This window comes from Heptranchias perlo, chromosome 26 (assembly GCF_035084215.1).
Source record: "Heptranchias perlo isolate sHepPer1 chromosome 26, sHepPer1.hap1, whole genome shotgun sequence".
NCBI classification, from domain to species: domain Eukaryota; kingdom Metazoa; phylum Chordata; class Chondrichthyes; order Hexanchiformes; family Hexanchidae; genus Heptranchias; species Heptranchias perlo.
Window position 1 is genome coordinate 30,650,323 of NC_090350.1, and position 17,453 is coordinate 30,667,775.

At 39.4% G+C, this 17,453-nt stretch overlaps 1 protein-coding gene across 1 annotated transcript in view; it reads left to right on the forward strand.

Moving 5' to 3' along the window:
- The first annotated feature begins 1,085 nt into the window (after positions 1–1,085).
- The window catches only part of wasf2 (WASP family member 2), a 43,275-nt gene continuing 26,907 nt past the window's right edge, over positions 1,086–17,453 (forward strand). Inside the window, exon 1 of the mRNA XM_068006689.1 lies at positions 1,086–1,260. The gene's annotated coding sequence lies outside the window, so the exon portion shown is untranslated. The remainder of the gene's footprint in view (positions 1,261–17,453) is intronic.

A 17,453-nucleotide genomic window follows, 5' to 3' on the forward strand; every position in this document is an offset into this window, starting at 1 on the left:
CACCTGGATACTTGTGGGCTAGATGGGCAGTCTTCTCCTGCCTTATGTGCAACACATATCTTTTTATATTGCTGTTAAAGTACTCTAGATAATGATAATGTTGCTGAAGGGGTTCAAAGGTCAGAGCAATAGGTCTGAATACCTAACGAGCACAAACTAACTCCTAACCACTGAGAACCCTATTGTCAGTGCAGTTGCAAAGCATAAACAATATTGGAATAAAAGGTACCATTACACTGAATGGGAAGTTTAAATTGGGACTGCGCCATTGAAATCTGAACCACTGTATGAATTACACAGTAATATTTAACATTCTAAATGAAGGTTGGCATTCAATGTCCAGCAACCTTGAGAAAGGTGCTTCGCTATCAGTTAGGGTCGAAAGGTCCCAAATTTAAAACGTATATAGAATCATAGAATAGTTACAGCACAGAAGGAGGCCATTCGGCCCGTCGAGCCCGTGCCAGCTCTCTGCAAAAGCAGTCCAGCTAGTTCCACTCCCCCCCCACCAGCCCTTATCCCCGATAGAGTCACGCAAACTAATTTGACAAAAAAAAATCAATTGTCCCCTGAGGCAATCATTTCAAAATAGTTCATATTGCAAAGTAAACCAGATTGCTAAATACATTAAAATGTCTCTAGCCGCTGGAATCCCTAATCCCTGGGATCTCAGTTCCTGCCCAAACGCGCCCTGGAATCTGCAACACGACGACGGCGGCGCCTCTATTCCCAAATGAGCGTCCGAAAATTGCGACTCATAATTCAACGAAAAGCCAGGTTTCTTTCTTACACTAAATATAACGTCAGATATCATCCCATCATTATGTTAACAAATTAAAGATTTTAAAACTTGAACAGTTTCTTATTTAGAGCACAGCGAGGTTTAATATCCTTCCCCCCCCCCCCGATCCGTAATGGTTTATCCCAGCGCCTTCGCTCCCGCCGGAGTCTGGCGAGTCATTACGTCACCCCATTTGGACGGAAATGGCGCCATTTAGACCGACGTCATTAACAACCAATCAAATTATAGAAGCCGGCGCTTGGCGGAAGTCCCGGGGCAATTAGTATAATGAGGGGGCGGGATTAGGCGTTGCTATGCTGGTCTGAGTTATGGCGGATGGCGCTGTTTGGCGACTGTAGTCATCCCCGCTCGGGTATTTGGGGAAAAGGGGGTAGAATGGTCGAGGCTTCTGTTTAAGATGCGAATTTCTAAGCGGATCACATTGAGAATCGGTTCGAAGGAAGTTTTTCCCGTTTCAGGTATGAACTGGAAGTTTTTCTTGTGACGAAAGGGCGGGATAGAACCGTGCCTCTGCTAAATTGTGAGTGTCTGCAGGGAAGGGCTTGTGTTCAAACTTCCTGCTAAATTATGATACCCTCCATGGGCCAAAACTTTTATTGGAGTTTTACAATTCAGGCGCCTGTGATCGTTTTTACTCAGTTGTGAAAATCTTCCAGGCATTTTTGATCTGTTTTCAGTCAGTTTTCCTACATGTTGCTGTAACTTTATCATACATTGAGTTCCTTTTATAATAAGTTGTCTCCTGTCAAATATTAACTAGATAGGTGTGTGTATGTTTTTTTTATATATGTATGTTATGTTCAACTATATATGTGTGTATGTATGTATGTATGTATGCATGTGTGTGTGTGTGTATATATATATATATATATATATATATAGTTGAACATAAGTGGGGATCGTTGATCTTCTAACTGTTATCTTGAAAGGTGGGGTTGTTTGTTGCGCTGGTGGAAGTTTTTGCAGCAAATCTTGCTGTAAGTTTCTTTACTGTATTTATATAAACTGTTTATATTAGGAGACGGATTGTATTGGTTGAAGAAATTTCGCCAAAATGTTTCAGCTGAAGGAAAAACTTACGTGACCAACCATTGTGGCCATTTAAACTTTCAGATTGAGCTTCATTTTGAGGAAGGGGAAATACTTGTTCCGGATTGTGATGAATTGAGCCATTTCGACTGCCCTCATTTTGAGGGAGGCACGTAGATTTTCATACCTTGTTCCTTCTTAAAATTGAATTATCATAATTTAAACTGAACAACTTTGAACTGAGTAGTTGACTATTATACATTATACAGTACATATATAAAAATATATTTTCTTCAGCAAATGTATTATTTTGCCCTGGCTTTTAGTGTAGTGTTTAAAAACTGCGTATAGCCACTGCTTTTACATATGAATATCTCACTTCTCCATTATACTTTTTTTTAAAGTATGGCATTTGTTAATCAAATTGGAGTTTGATGTAGTGCTGCATGGTTGGAAATGCGAACATCAAAAATCGTCTATTGAACATCTCCACAAGCAATCAGTGAGTCATACCTGGGTGTGTACTTAACTATTCTTGTCTTCCCACAAGTCACTGCTTTTGTGGGTGACATAAGTTGAGGGAAGACGTTTGAATGTGACGAGAGCTTTGATGAGCAGTATTTCTTTTTTTTTTTAAAAAAACAGCTTTTTAAAAAAAAATGCAAATAGTTCAGTTTAACTGATCCGACCTACAACTTTGGAATTAAAAAAACCTGCAAATGGTTGAAATCTGAAATATAATTGGAATCCTGGAAATATACAGCAGGTCACATGTGAAAAGAGAAAAAAATAGATTAACAGTTCAGTTGTACACCCTTCACCCTATGCTGTTTCTTGGTCAGGTATGGTGATTTCTGAAACAGTGGGCCTATTATTGTGGTTCTGTACCATTGGATTATTTAGGAGACGTGAGTCAGTAAGTAGGATGTGGGCAGTTGCAGTTCTCCAATTCCTGCCTTGTTGGGTTGCTTGTTAAGTCATACTATCATTGCCTGGGACATCACATGGCAATGTGGGGATAGTACACTGGTATCAAATTTAGGGCTGACATTTTAATAAAAATTGTGCACGAGTTGGCATTGAATCTTTGCATCGTGGTCCTCATTAGCGATAGAGCTTCCCTATGATTTCTTGGAATTTTATCACAGTTCTATGGTTCAAAATAGTCTTTTATATTGCTGTAAAATCTCAAAAGGAGCATTTAATGAAATGGAAACTATTTCTGACTTGCCTTCTGAGAACCTAAAGTTCTGCTGTTAATCACGTGAGAAATTTCGCCAAAATGTTTCAGCTGAAGGAAAAACTTACGTGACCAACCATTGTGGCGGTAGAACTATTCCTGAGTTAAGCTGCTCCACACCCGTGTTTAACAGCATTGGTGGAGGATCCTGAGTTTTGATAGCACTGGGAACATGGTCCTCAGATTTGGTGGTAATATGATGTGGAGATGCCGGTGATGGACTGGGGTGGACAAATGTAAGGACTTGCACAACACCAGGTTATAGTCCAACAGCTCCATTCCAAATCACAAGCTCACTCACCTGACGAAGGAGGAAAGCTCCGAAAGCTTGTGATTTGGAATGGAGCTGTTGGACTATAACCTGGTGTTGTGCAAGACCTTACATTGGTGGTAATAGGTTAGGGGAAGGAGGGAAAAGCCAAGTATCATTACTCCATCCATTCCCAGCCCATTTAACCCACCCTCAGCAGGAACGTGGGGATGAAGTAACTTCCAGTATACGCACAGTTTTCAGAATGTGGGGGGAGCAATATTTTTCTAAAATAAAAATATTAGATGGACATGCTACACTGCGGACTTCCAGCTATCAGCTGTGTTCAGGCCAGGTAGAAGCCAAATGCTTGTTTGTAATGGTACAAGTAATTGTTTCCTGTCCATCATGTCCACGTTGCTTGGAGAAAAGGAGATGACAAATCTGGTGAGTGATAACATCCTCCTTACTTTAGGCCTTTAGTAGGGTGGATGGAACATCTACCTGCCCCCACCGAGAAATCTCTGCATCATCTTTGGGGTGTGGACGCAGTGTTTGAGTCTCATCCTTTTTCCTGTCACTACCTGTCCTTTTATGCACTATGCCCTGAAGAAATTCAGGATCGAGGTACCTACCACGAACCTGGTATAAGTTGCCTATCATTTTGTGTATCCCAGGCTTTAAAAAAGTAAGAGATAAAAATTTAGTGCATAGGTAAAGGGGAGATATTACATTACCATCAAGACCATTGATTTATAGCCTTCACAGATAACTGGCCAAAATCATGAAATTTGATACCCTGAACATGGATTTTAAAAAATGACAGACCAGCATGCGATTAAAAAAAACTCGACTTATTTGGTCACCGTAAATCAGTGAACCTAATGCACTGTGTCACATGGCATAACACCCTTGTAGTAAAACATTGAGGAATCTGCTCTTAAAAATATGTATTTCTTATCCTTTACATTGCACTTCAGGTACTAAACTTTCTCTCTGGTTCAAATTTTGTATTCAGAAAAGCAGCAAATTGGAATTCAGCAGGTAGGAAATGTGCGAGTCAAAGTGAGCAAAGCGGCTAGAAACTACCAGTGAATAAGTACTAACCAGGTTTGAAAGCAACGAATGAAGGATGAAGAGCAAGAGCAGTCCATCAGTGAAACAAAGTAGAAGCTGAACCAGTCAAATTGCTGAAAAAAAAATTGTAGTTGGTTGGAGAGCCATCCTGAATTTCCCCAGCTAAATATTTCAGAATCACATGAAGTCACAGGATTGCCTGTACTGTTACAAATCCGTGGAAATATTTTCTCTGTGCCCTATTCCTGTGTTGCGAGCCTATGGCTGAATTTAGTGTATTTGGCTGGAAATGGAATAATTTGATAGGCTGTGTTGACCTTTTTCTGAAAATGTCTTGGTCCTTTCTAACTGGTTGCTGCTCGTGTCAGTCACGACAAGGCTTCTTCCCTTGAATCTTGGTTCCCGAATGCTCCTTTTGAGTCTAACAAGCATTCATGGAGCATACTAGGATTTGCTATTTGAGTGCAGTGGAAAACTGAGATGCCTGTAACTAATGTTTTTTTGCATATGGAAATCTTAAAACAACTTCAACTCTGAGCTTTAGGACTCTGAGGTAAACTATGTAACTAACTATACATCAAGGGTGTCTTATTGATGCTGTATTTACCGTTGTGTTTACTGTTTGAGACTCCACTCACTCCCCAATCCTTTTACCTTTCAGGAATGCTGCTTTTAATTATTTTTTACTCCAAATGTGCATGTCCAGTTATCTGTTAGAAATGTCTGTAAAAGGAACTGGGTGATACAGTGGGTTAGATTGGTAGCCTTTCACCTGTGGGACCTGGGTTCAAGTCCATCCCTGCCTGCTGGGCTGAAGGTTTCCTCTCTTCATTTGAGCTTGAACTGTGCCTGGACTGGAACCAATCTGAAAGGAATATAATTTGACACCAATTATCACTACTTTTATTACTGTTTCATCTCATTATTTTCCAACATTAGTTGCAAAACAAATGCACTGTGGAGATCCATGGCTTGCGATTCATCACTTGGACTGATCGTTACTGACTTGAAATTTTGTTAGTTTTAAGTTATGTTCGGCTATGAAGTGGAAGCAACTACAGTGAACCATCATCATCTGTTTTGCATTTTCATCAGTGAATTAGAGTTTGAACTTGTTTCTGGTGAATACACGGCTAGATATGGTTTCCTTCTGTTCTGTTCCTTCTGGGTAGAAGTAACCTACAATTGCTGAGTAGGGTTGTTCAGTACCCATTGCTCTGTGGGAAAGCTGTGTCTTATCTCTTGGTAGTGTAATGCAGACTCTTCAGTTATCCTCACTCCATTAGCTTCTGCTGTACAAAAAAGTATAACTTACCTAGATTCTCTGGTACCAGCCCGGTTTATCACTCATTAGTCTTATCTGTTGAAAATTATCTCTCGCGCTAAATCTACATAATTTGAATAAGAAATTGTTGTTTTTCATGTATTTGGGTGACCATAAGACCGTAAGAGTCCCTCGAGCCTGCTCCGCCATTTAATGAGATCATGGCTGATCTGATTTTTACCTCAACTCCACTTTCCCGCCCTTTCCCCATAACCTTTGACTCCTTTGCTGATCAAAAATTTATCTAACTCAGCCTTGAATGTATTCAATGACTCAGCCTCCACAGCTTTTTGGGGTAAAGAATTCCAAAGATTCACGACCCTGTGGGAGAAGAAATTCCTCCTCATTTCCATCTTAAACAGGTGACCCCTTCAGAATCCTGTATGTTTCAATAAGATCTCCTCTCATTCTTCTAAACTCCAATGAGTATAGACCCAACCTGTTCAATCTTTCCTCATAAGGCAACCCTTCCATACCCGGAATCAACCTAGTGAACCTTCTCTGAACTGCCTCCAATGCAAATATGTCCTTCCTTAAATAAGGGCACCAGAACTGTACGCAGTACTCCAGGTGTGGTCTCACCAGCACCCTGTACAGTTTAGCATGACTTCCCTGCTTTTATACTCCATCCCCCTAGAAATAAAGGCCAATATTCCGTTTGCCATCCGGATTGCTTGCTGCACCTGTATGTTGACTTTTTGTGTTTCATGTATGAGGCCACCCAGATCCCTCTACTGCAGCATTTTGAAATATTTCTCCATTCAAATAATATTTTGCTTTTTTATTTTTCCTCCCAAAGTGGATGACTTCACATTTTCCCACATTATATTCCAGCTGCCAAATTTTTGCCCATTGGCTTAACCTGTCAATATCCCTTTGCAGACACTTTGTGTCCTCATCGCAACTTGCTTTTCCACCTATCTTTGTATCGTCAGCCAATTTGGTCACACGACACTCTGTTCCTTCATCCAAGTCATTGATATATATTGTAAATAGTTGAGGCCCCAGCACTGATCCCTGCAGCACCCCACTAGTTAGATTGCCATTTTGAAAATGATCCTTTTATCCCGACTTTGTTTTCTGTTAGTTCCAATTAGTTAGAATTGATAACTTGCAAGGGAGTTGGAAATTTTTCTTTTTGATAATGCACCACATTTGACTCCAGTATAAAGCATTGTAATCTGAAAGTATGCTGTCAGCGGCATACCATCAATCCCTCTTTATTCTTTAGCTTTTTTCCCCCAATTACTGCTGTGAACTTGGGTTGGTATGTCATTTGAATGGATTTTCTTGTTGTCGTGATATACATCTCCTGTGATTTGACTTGAGATTAATATCACTTTCGTGCAGTTAGCTGGCAAACATTTTAAAGGTGTTACTTGATATAGGCAAGTTGATTAAAAAGAGACTAAAGAAAATATCAATTATGCTAGAAAAGATAAGTTAAATTTAAATCTTCATTCGTGCAGTATAATTACTGTAAACAAAATTCAGTCCATTGCATAATTTCTTGTGTTGCAGCAATATTAAATATTAAACTATTACAGTTTTGTGATTCACATGTATTTGTCGAATGAATTGTGTGAAACTGAATTTGCTGTCTGTACGCAAAATGTAATGGGTACATCTTAGCAAATTACAACACAGGATTCCTATCGGGCATTTCAGCTGGAGTCATGATGAAATTTTATTGTCTGGACCTGGAGGTTACCTAATATATGCATATCCTTGTTTGTTTTTTTTTGTGGTGTTTTGCTATAAAGTCACGTAGAATTTGATGGAATGTGGTTTTGTGATGAACTGTAGTATTTTAACAGCATCGTAGACATATTTACAGTATATGTGATCAAAAATCTTGCACATGGAGCACATCACTATTGAATGTAACTGTAGCATGAAAAATCAATTCACGCTGTTCTGGTTGGCCCTATAATCTGGAGTCTATTTTTTTCTGTTGACTAGTTAATGACAACATAATCCAGGGATTGTAACAAAGAACCTTTCCTCTGTACACTGGCTACTGGAATGTATCACATGCTGCCATGTGAATTCTCTTTTTTTTGTGAATGGCAATGGCATTTTGGAAAAACACTCTTACCAATCCAGGACACAGTGTTTGAACCAATAAGTGGTTTTACTAACTTAAGCTGTGTCCGGTTCATTCTTGTATCTTAACGCAGTGAGATATATTTATATATTTCCCTATACTCTCCAATGTATAAAATAACAAATATGCAACTCACCACCTCTCTAAACATATGTGCACTTGTGAAAGCCTCGAGCTACCCTGACATTGCTTGTCAGCAGGCATGAAACTTTAAACCACTCAGCCTTGCATCTGGCAGAGTTTTCAAGCACTGACTTTTTTCCATGACTGATTTGGCTGCTCTTATAAATCTGAGAGACAGTCTCTACCTGATGACGTAGAGCAGCAGTCAATTAGGCATATGTAATTTTCTGTTTTAAGAGTAGAATGGTACTCATTTCATATTTCTGTTTTTGCCTTAAATATGAAGTCACTCACCACCACCATCTGGCAATGCAAAGAAAGGATTTTTTTAGGTGAATTGGCTGAAGAATTATGGAAAGTAAGCACAATGTGCGTTTTTTTTACAATAGGTGTAATGTTTAAATAGGCAGGGGAGAAGACTGAGGTAGTCTTAAGAGTTTTGTTTAGCTGAGGAATATCTGTCTGAGTCAGCAAGCTTTCCTTCTGACTGAAAATATTTTTTGTCAAGGGAAAGGGATATGTAATGAATTGAGGTTAAATTTATATGACATTTGTTAAGAGGTAATGTTCGAAAACCCTCTCTGTCCACTCTGTTTTCTAGCATTCGTTTCCAGCATCTCTAATGAAGTCTTTTTGATAAACCCAGATAGGAATGCTTATTTATTTTTCTCTCTTTAGCCAGTATTATGCAGTTAACATTCCTGTCCATTTGAATTAGATTCAAGGATCTGGTATAGTTTACTCCTCAAGTTTAGGGGAAGGATGTAAATACACATGCATCAAATGCAGTGCACAAAAAGAGGAAGTGAGTGGTTTTGTGACTATAATAGCCCACCTTACTGAAGAACTTGCATTTATATAGTGCCTTTCACAACCTCAGGACACCCCAAAACGCTTTTGAAGTGTAGTCACAGTTGTAACGTAGGGAAATGTGGCAAACGATTTTCTCACAGCAAGGTCCGACAGAGTAGCAGTGAGATTAATGACCTGATGATCTGTTTATGGTGGTGTTGGTCGGCCAGGACAACAGGAGAACTACCCTGCTTTGAGTAGTTCAAAATGACAACATCTCCGACAGTTAAGCACTCACTCAGTACAGCCCTGAAGCGTCAGCGTAGATTATGTGCTCCAGTCTCGAGTGAGGCTTGAACAGACAACCTTATGACTCGTGGGCAAGAGTACTACTGAGCCAAGGCTGACCCCTATTAGTCAGTTAAGGGTGAGTAAGCGAAACCTGGGGTAATTTTCATCATAGTGCACTGTGTTTTATTCAAAATGCGTAACATGCCATTAAACGAGTACATTTCTGTTGAAAAGACTTCTGAAAATTATGTTTTCAGATCAGATTTTCTAGAATGAGTGTTGACTAGTATTTTCTTGGAATAAAAACAGAAAATGAAGGATACACATCTGCCTTTTCTCTTTTTTTACAGATGCTGACTGACCTGTGTATTTCCAGCATTTTCAGTTTTTATTTGATTTCCAGCATTTGCAGATTTATTTTTATTTTCTTTATTGGACTGTTTGTACTTTAGTTTTGCTCAAACATATGTACCATAATATTGAGCAGATAGAGTTAACAGCAGTTTTATAAATGTTAAGCTGTGCAGCCTGTGTGACTGTACTCATTACAAGTGTCCTTAATTCCTACACTTGTAGAATGTTTAGTTGGAATATGGATGACCAAACTGATTGAAGTAAGAACAGTTCTGTGAAAGCCATAAGCCCCAGTGCTGTAGAATCTGTCCCATTTCTACTGTAAAGTGGATTTCACAGCAGTAGCAGGAGCAGACATTGTGTATGCACCAGCTTGGGAATGCACACTTGTTTGAAAGTCGCACATTCATAACTTGTAGTTATAGGCATAGCCATAGTCATGACGGCTAAGGGGGAAAACTCCTCTTCAGGTAAAAAGCAATAAGGAGGAATCTGTTATAAGAAAACCTCGACCTGGCATCACTTCATCACAAAGCCAGACTAAAGGAGCTCTTGCAAACATATGCAGCTCTTGTGGAGTCATTTGTTTTTCTTGGGTTTCCTGATTAGTGTCAGTACTCACAAGAAAAAAAAACATCAAGTAGGTATGACACAGGGACAGCTTGGTGCATGTACAGAGCTTGCGTCTGTTTCCAGCGACATGCTGACTTTTTAACTTAAACGGAATGTGTTATCTGCCTCTGCTTTCCAAGTCCCATTGGAGGAGGCCTGTTTGGCAAACAGAGAGGCATTCTGTACATGTACACATCAATGTAAGAGAGTGACAGATTTGGCATCGCTGTCCCAAAACCTGGGATAAGTGTAAATTAGTTTTCAATTCTTTGGTCTGCATAAAGTGTGGATTGCTCATTTAATCGGGATAGTCTCAGTACGTTATACTTTCCAGCCATGATCTGAAGATCTCTACTATGAATTCATGAGACATTGTGACCACTGTGCTGGTTTGATTGTTCCCTCCTCTCCTCCTCTCCCAACAAAACTTTTTTTGGCTACTTATTATTCACATGCCCAAGCAAAAACAATATTTGCTACTAGGTGGTTACAAGAAAGTGGTGTTGTTTAGTTGCTAAACAGTAACACAAATGTGCTGCAGCATAAGCATTGCAGAAGGGTGGGGCAAGTAATAAAACTGAATGTACTCGTCCAACAGGAAGTGAACCTGCTGGTGGTTTGAGCTCAGACAGGCACATGGGGGAGGGGGAAAGAAGTCTATTCCTCATCAGTTGTCATCTACGTGTAGGTTGAGAGGGGAAGATGAAAAGACTTTGCTTTTATAACCAAAAGTTCACATCAAACTATAATCTGTGAACCAATTGTTGAAACATGAGCATTTTAGGCATTTATTCAGAAACTTAGATGCCCTAAAATGGGAACTGAATTTCACCAATTTACTCGTAGCATTTCAAATTCATTTCAGTGCTTATAGTTTCATAAGTTTTGCTTTTGTGATTTGGAGAAGAGGAAAAAGCCTCTGAAAAGCTGCATAGCAGACAGACTGTGAACTGGCTGATGCTGAGGAAACTTAAATTTTGCGGAAGTGCTGTAGAAAGTAGCCACATTGTGTCATGCAACCACTATGTGACTTTTTTGACACTTTTTAGTTGGAGAACAAATATCACGCCAATCTAATTCTTTGCAGTTCCAACTATTCAGCTTGCAATGCTATTTATGGTGTTTCAAATTGATTGTTAGAAGATCTTGATGAATTTCAAAAGGCCTCCTTGATTTCACAGAAACTCATGCATTGTGCAAACAAATGCAGCACATCAAAATAATTTTTTCCCCTATGGTTTGTTGTATGATATTTTAGTGCACAATTTGATTTCATTAATTGTAAAACCACTTAATGGCATCAATTTTGATGTGTAGATCACATCATCGGTACTCAATCCAGGAGCCACTTGTAGCTCACTGCTTCCTAGCTGTAATCCGGAGCAGGCCTGCTGCTTCGTACGTCCCTGGGCCTTAGTTTGTGGCTTTTTTTCCCATTCTCGGGATATGGGTGCTGCTGGCAAGGCCGGCATTTATTGCCCATCACTGGTTGCCCTGAGAAGGTGGTAGTGAACTGCTGATAGCAATTTTGATACAACTTAGTGGCTTGTTTGTCTGCTTTAGAGGGCAGTGAAGAATCAACCATGTTGATGTGGCACTGGAGTCGCATATAGGTCAGACCATGTAACATTGGCAGGTTTCCTTTTATTAAATGGCATTAGTGAACCATTTGTTTTTTTTTGACAATCTGACTGCTTCATTGTCACTTTTATTCATACCAGCTTTTATGTCCAGATGTTTAAAAATTGAATTCAAATTCTGAAACTGCCATGATGGGATTTAAACTCACATTCTCTGGATTATTAGTCCAGACCTCTGGACTAATACTTTATTAACATGGTAGTTGTAGTATGTTACTGAAGCTGGACTCATGGAAGGAGGAAAGCGAGAGGAGAAATGGAGTTGCTTTGTAGGAGGTCCTTGAGATTGACCCTCATGTAAGTCAATGCGAGGGATTTTGACCCTTAACTCCTTGACTAGAGTGATATTAATTTCAAATGCCTTTGTTTTGTCTTGGAGATGAGTGAATGCTTTTTGTGATAATGCAGATATTTTGCAGGAGTTTTTGATCTTTTAAGGGAAGTACTGGTTGAAGACTAACCAACCATGTGGTGTAATAGTCTGAGGGTAAATCCCAGGGCCACTGTAGCCTACTGCCTGACAGCTGGTTACAGAGTTTTTAAAAAAGGGGGCAGTTAGGATTGCATATTTAAAAATTATTTTTCAAAAAAAATTTAAATTGGGATCCTGAGTTGCATGTTGAGGGGAGCTGTCCGAGATGTGCTCAGCAGATGTGATCTGCTTCTCAGATGGGTGAAGGTAAAACTGTCTTTAATTTACTGCTTGCTAATGCCACCCTTGTATTATATAGAACCACATCAAATAAAAGTGGTTCTGTCTATCTTGCCTCCTGGTGCTGTAGAATTGACCCCATTTATATTGAGGGGTGGATTTCAGAGCACCCCTGGTAATAGACACGCAACAGTATACACTTATAGTTTTAAAACTGCATTACATCTTTTGTTTCAGATCATAGATGTTAGTTAAAGTTCCATTTGGGTGGTATGAATGCCCAGTCTTCCCTGGCCAGATAAGCTGTTGCTTTATTAGCTTGCAGTGATTTAGGTGTCCATGTACATGGCTACAAAAAGTCATCTAAAAGGCTAATGAAATGTTGGTCTTTCTTTATCTCAAGGGGGTTGGAATACAAAAGTGAGAAGTGACATTTCAGTTGTACAGTTCCTTGGTCAGACTGCGTTCAGTTTTGGGCACCAAACCTCAGGAAAGGTATATTGGCCGTGGAAGGGGTACAGTGCCAATTCACCAAAATGATACCAGGGCTTAAAGGGTTAAATTATAAGGACCAGTTGCATAAACTTGGTTTGTATTCCTTTGAGTTTAGATGGTTGAGGAGGGGCAATTGAATCGAGATGTTTAAAATGATAAAGGGATTCGATACAGTAGATACAAATAAACTATTTCTTCTGGTGGGGGAATCTAGAACAAGAGGGCATATCTTAAAATTAGAGCTAGACCATTTTAGGAGTGAAATCAGGAAGCACCTTTTCACACGCAAGTTAGTGGATATCTGAAACTCTCTTCTGCAATAGGCTGTGGATGCTGGGTTAATTGAAATTTTCAAGTTTGAGATTGGTAGATTTTGTTGGGTAAGGGTACCAAGGGATATGGAACAAAGGCGGGTAAATGGAGTTGAGATACAGGTCGGCCATGATTTAATTGAATGGCGGAACAGACTCGAGGGGCTGAACGACCTACTCCTGTTCCTGTGTTTTCATTGCTAATTGCTAATGTGTTGCACACTGATACAAAATAGACCTTTAACTGAGACCTTGGAAACAATATATCCTGCAGCATAGGATTGAATACATACAATAAATGAAGTCTTGTATCTTTGCGTAAACCGGCCCCATTGCCCTGATCCTGCCACCAAAGAAAAACAAAACACAGTTTTGCAACTACTGTGACTGAATCAAATTATGTGTGATAATTCTGAGGAAGAATCTACTGCAGATCATAGCTAGAAATATATATATTATAATCTCCCTCTTTCTCCATCGATCTCTCTCTGCTTTGAGCAGGAGGCATGGGTTGGCCATGTCTGCTCCCACAGAAAGAGCTAGCAGCACTATTTATTTATTCTCCACCAGCAGTTCAATTGATTCTGCCACTAGATTTTTCAGAGTTGAGTGCTTTTCGTTAATAGTACCCACTTCCCTTGTATGTGGAATTGGGAAGAATGGCTGCTGTCAGGGTTTGGTGGGCCCATTTTGGACCAGTTGTTATAAGCAAAAATGGCCTTGTACTCTGAGGGCAGTTGAGCCTTAAAATGTCAGCACTCCTGTCGCCACACAGAAGGCCACGAATCAAGAGACACTCGGAAACCTCCTTTTACCCCTCAATTCTAAATATGGCAGCCGCTGAAGCAGTCATTTCTATGAAGCCCCTGATGGCGTCCATTGCTTTGTGTTGTAAAGCATTTAGATGTTTATATGCAAGGAGCATATTGTCACAAAAATAATCTGATCTAACCGCATTAGTTGCCAAATGTTAAGTTGCTGTGTGGTAGTGCAATCTCCACATGTTGACTAAACAATTATTTAGTTCTGCAACGACTAGTGCTTTTTTTCAGAAGTGAGCTGAGTTTGTTACAGAAGGGCTTCTCAATTTCCCTTAATTTTTGAGTTTGATTTATGGATGCAGTTAATGTCATGTGTAAATTCATTAGAAACTAATCAAGTCATACAAAACGGGGCTTCTGCCCTTGCCTCAGCCCATCTGCTAAGCCCATCTGCTAAACCCCTCCACCATGCTTTTGTTACCACCAGATTCGACTATTTGATTGTTCTCCTGGTCGGCCTCCCATCCTCCTCCCCCCCCATTAACTTCAGTGCAAAACTCTGATGCTCGTATCCTAACTGGCACCAGGTCCTGTGCTTGCTGACTTGCATTGGCTCCTGGTTCCCCAGCACCTGAAGTTTAAAATTCTCATTCTTGCCTTTAAGTCTCTCCATGGCCCTACCTCTAACCTCCTCCAGCCATCTCTGAATTCTGCATTCCTCCAATTCTGACTGCTTGCGCATCCCCACTCCTTTGGCCCCACCATTGGCGGCCTTGTCATCAGCCGCCTAAGCCTTGTGCGCAAGGATTTCCTCCCTAGACCTCTGTGCCTCTCAGCCACCTCTTTTTAAAACCCACCTCTTTGACCAAGCTTTTAGTCACCCTTCCTGATATCTCCATCTTTTAGCATTTTTGTCTCATTACACTTCTGTGAAGCAATATAAATGCAAGTTGTTGTAATTATCTTTTGGGGAATCTAAATGTGCCACATTCCCCAGCCATCAAAACCTTTTTCATTTCTTGGACCTGAAACATTTTATGCTTGTTTTTTAAAAAAAAATGATTTTATTCATTGCAAGTTTAGGAAAAATCTCAGGAATTTAATGAATCATTTGTTTTGGTGCTGGGTTATTGTTTCCCTGTAATACTGTCATTGTTGAAGCTGTTGAAATACGAATGGTCAGTGCATTCTCTTGGGCCTATATGTGGAATAAAAAATAATTCCCTGAAAATTGTTTTGTGATTTAATCTTTAAGCAATATGTCTTTGCATCACTAAAATGTAGTGTTTCTATAGATGTGAATGCAGTGTTCACCCTAGGTGAGCAACTGTTTTCAAGAGAATTAATTTACACAAGATAAGTTGCTTCAGAAGAAACGAATGGAGAGACTTCTTGTATGTTCATTAGCGAGACTTCACAAGAACAATCATCATTGTGTTGTGAAATGTTATAACTCTTCAGTTTTTGATTGAAGGTATATTCTATATTGGTACTATATTCCAGGCAATTGATGGTGCTGAGATGGCTGGTATCGTTTTAGTTGACTGAAATTGTAGTGCTTTTGTTTACATTCCTGTACTTGCATCAGTTCATTTTTTGGGTACATGTTTCTTTACAGATTGCATGTTTCACTACAAACAAAATAACTTAAAACAAAATGTATATGCAATGAATTAGAATTTGGAATCATTTTCAATCTCAATTCAACCTAGACTATTTGTTTTTTAGTCTTTACATGAAGCAGCAAAAATAATGTAATGCTGTAACAGTGTGGAAATGAAGAGTGTTCTTTTGACATGACGTCAGTTTTGCTTGCCGTGCATTATGGCATATATGTATTCTTGACCTGTAAATTCCAGTTGATGAAATATTCTAGAAATATTTGTTAGTGAACTATTTGGGTGAAAATGGAATGGTTTGGGGGAAGGGAGGTGGGGGGAGGGTGGTGGTGAGTGTCTTTGACAAGCACGCACTGGTGGCGAGTGATACAATAGCGTTTTAAAAAAAGAACTAGATGGACAGTTGCCAGTAAATGTTTAGGCCAGTGCTGGAATGTGGACCAGCCATTTTGAAATTCATGTTTATCTGTGACAAGCTTGCATGCCTTTGCTAGTCAGCCTGCAGCTGTTTCCACACACAGTTTATGAAGAACTTCAATGTTTCCGATAGGAAGTCTCTAGTCAGTGAACTGCATAAGATTTGAGAAATATACAGCTTAAATTTGTTATCCCAACATATTTTTGAATATCAGTAAGTTGAACATCTTGTTAAAATATACTAGTTCAGTGGTCTGATCACTTTTTATGGTCTGTTTATGCTGTAGAGATGAAGTTGACAAGATTTGCAGTTGCATCAATGAATTTACTAGCACTCATTTTAACCCTTTTTAATGCCAGCTCGAGTGTAATCATTGCAAGTCCCATCAGATCTTTTTGTGAGTTAGTGCAATTGTCACATTTTGTTTTCTTCTTTTCTGATACAAGACATAAATTTTCAATTTTCAGTATCTCTCGTACTCTGATCAAAAAAATAAATATTTTCACCTTAAAATGAGAATTCTCTTGATCGAATATCTGCTGTGGGAATTCTTGTATAATCCACAGAACACTTGAACGTCCATGTCACTCGGGGAACAGTCTAAGCTATTTATGTAGCAACTATTTCTTTGTCATGCATTTTATTTGGAAGGCAGGAAGAAGCAGTGTTGAGTGTTCTAAACTGAAGTTAGTATCTTTTATTAGTGACGAGATTTGTATTTATACAGTTGCTAGTGCCTGAATTTTCCTCAGACCACACAATATAATGGATTAACAGTAAATTCCAGTGCTCTAATAACTTTTAACTCTTGGTTCTAGACCAAGACCAGCAAATTATAACGCTTAGAATTTTTTCAGACTGTTAACTGCTTCAGATTTAGATATTAGCTGCAACCAGAGGCACCTGTAATGGACCAGATCCTTCATGACATTGATCCTGGTGCATGGAAGGATGTTTCAGGTTTAATACATACTCAAACAGCCCTGGTTCAACAGGTTGTAGAAGTTTAAATGGAGATTATACTGAATACAAGGATCAGAATTCTAGGTGACAGCGTTGTTGTGGAGTGAGTTTCACTGGCATAAATACTCTGTGTAGCCTTTTTGATGCAGAATATTAGGGTGTGGTTCCAGCAGTGCTCAAGTTTCCTGGCTTAAGCACTAAGAATTCTTGTGCTGCTCCATTCATTCATTTTGACAGTCCAGCTACAACTCTCTGGTGTTATAGAGGGTTGACATTGGCATGTAGTGGACCATCCTCATCAAATCCTGCATAAAGTGAGCCTGCATTAAGTCTAGTAGCAAGAGGTTGGTTTTCTCCACAGCTTGCCAAAAAGGGATAGGCTGAACAGCTACAGAGTGCAGGACTGCAGACCGTACTATTGGTACAGTTCTTTAGGTGGTTATTTTACAAAACCAACTATGCGAGTAATTTTGGTGAGTCAAATAGTTGACTTTTTGTCTTAAGTACAATCTGAAAAGCAAATGGAGGGAGCTGTTTCCGAACTTCATTCCTTCCTCAAATGCATGATGTTTAATTTACAATTGATCAATTCT